Genomic DNA, 1,858 nt, shown 5'->3' on the forward strand with positions numbered 1-1,858 from the left:
CGCGGCGGGGCGGGGTGGCCGGGGCGGCGAGGCGGCCCGGGGCGGGCGGCGGCGCGGGGTTGGGATGAGGGGAGGGAGAGAGAGAGGTGGCGAAAGGGGTAGGGCGAGGGCATTTTGTTAGATAGGGCACATCTCTTTGCCGTCCGCTAGCAGACGGCAAAGAGCCTAGCTAACGGACGTTAGTTTCGCAACTTTCTTTGTCGTCTGCTAGTAGAAGGCAAAGATTCTTTGCCATCAGCTAGTGGACGGCAAAGAAAGGGGCCGTTAGGTGGCTCTTGCCAGCGGCCCAACCTGCTTCTTTGCCGTCCGCTAGCGAATGATGTTGTTGCCACGGCCTGCGGCACGCGACGACGATCACCGGAGACACGACCGGAGTGGAGGAAGAAGAACAGAGAGGATTTGCCGGCGCACGAACGCCCCCCCCCCCACACGTACGGGTTTCTTTGTTTTTCTCCACGAGCACGACATCGTTTGCCTCAGCGACTCACACAGGGGGGGAGAGGGTTTTATACCCGAGCGCACGGACATGCCCGAGCTGCTCCATGGCTCACCCACCTCCCACTCGCCACGCCCCGCACGCCCTGGCTCGCGCGCACTCATCGCGCTCTGACGCAATCGCCGCGGCCAGTCCACGCGCCCTACGCGGCCCGCGCCCTGTTCCTACGCTAACAGACCCATGCACACACGCGCTAACTCACGCACGCACACACACCTACACTTGGGCACACACGCACGCACCCAGGCCCGCTCCGGCTCGAGCCCGACGCGCCCACCTGTGTGCACGCACGCACTTGCCGCGTCTAACCCTAGCCGAGGCTTATTTCCTACACTTCACCTCCTAAGCCGAGGCTCAAAGCAAACCACCGTCCTCGACGCCAGCGTCCGCCATCAGCGCATGCTCCGCCGCCGCCACCTTGCGCATCTCCGGGCAGTCGCGCTTGAAGTGGCCGCGCTTGCCGCACTTGTAACAGCGGCCTCGCTTGTTGCCGCCATACCGCGTCGCCACGCTGCGCACGTCGTCGTCGTCGTCCCGAGCTCCCCCTTGGCGCCGCTCCCGCGCTCGGCACTGCGCCGCCGTGTACAGGAGTTGGCCGTCCGGGCACTCGCCGCTGCTCTGCCCGCGTTGCCGCACCCGCTCGTCGAAGGCACGTAACCTCCCGAGCGCCTTGTCGTACGTCAGCTCCTCCAGCGCACAGAATTGCTCGATCCCGGCGACGACAGGGAAGAGGCGGTCCAGGATAGTGTCCAAGAGCTTCTTCACCAGCTCTGTGTCCCCCAACGTCTCCCCTAGCCCAGCGAACCGCGCCGCCATGCCTGCAAGCCTTCCGGCGTACGCGTCCAGCGACTCGCCGTCCTCCATCTTGATCCGATCCAGCTCGCCGCGCAACGTCGCTCTCCTCGCCGCGCGCACCCGCTCGGCACCGATGAAACGCACCTTCAAGGAGTCCCATACCTCTCTGGCGGTGGGCTTCGTCGCCACCGAGAGCAACACGTCCTCCGGAAGCCCCGACAGGAGCAGCGCCCGCGCCATTTTCACTTTTTGGCAATCACCTCCGCGTCGCCCACCGGCGCCACCGCCTCCCACAATGTGTGGGCATCAAGGATCGCCTGTGCCTTGATCGCCCACACAGGGTAGCCGTCCGGCGTGAGCATCGGCATCCCCATGGACACCAATCCTGCCCCGCAACCTCCGCCGTGTGGAACCAGCACCATGAACTCCGGCGAGCTCTGTCACCGCGCTCCGTCACCTCGCTCTATACCAAATGTTGTTGCCACGGCCTGCGGCACGCGATGACGATCACCGGAGACACGACCGGAGTGGAGGAAGTAGAACAGAGAGGATTTGCCGGTGAACGAA

This window comes from Triticum dicoccoides, chromosome 2B, assembly GCF_002162155.2.
Source record: "Triticum dicoccoides isolate Atlit2015 ecotype Zavitan chromosome 2B, WEW_v2.0, whole genome shotgun sequence".
In the NCBI taxonomy this organism is placed as follows: domain Eukaryota; kingdom Viridiplantae; phylum Streptophyta; class Magnoliopsida; order Poales; family Poaceae; genus Triticum; species Triticum dicoccoides.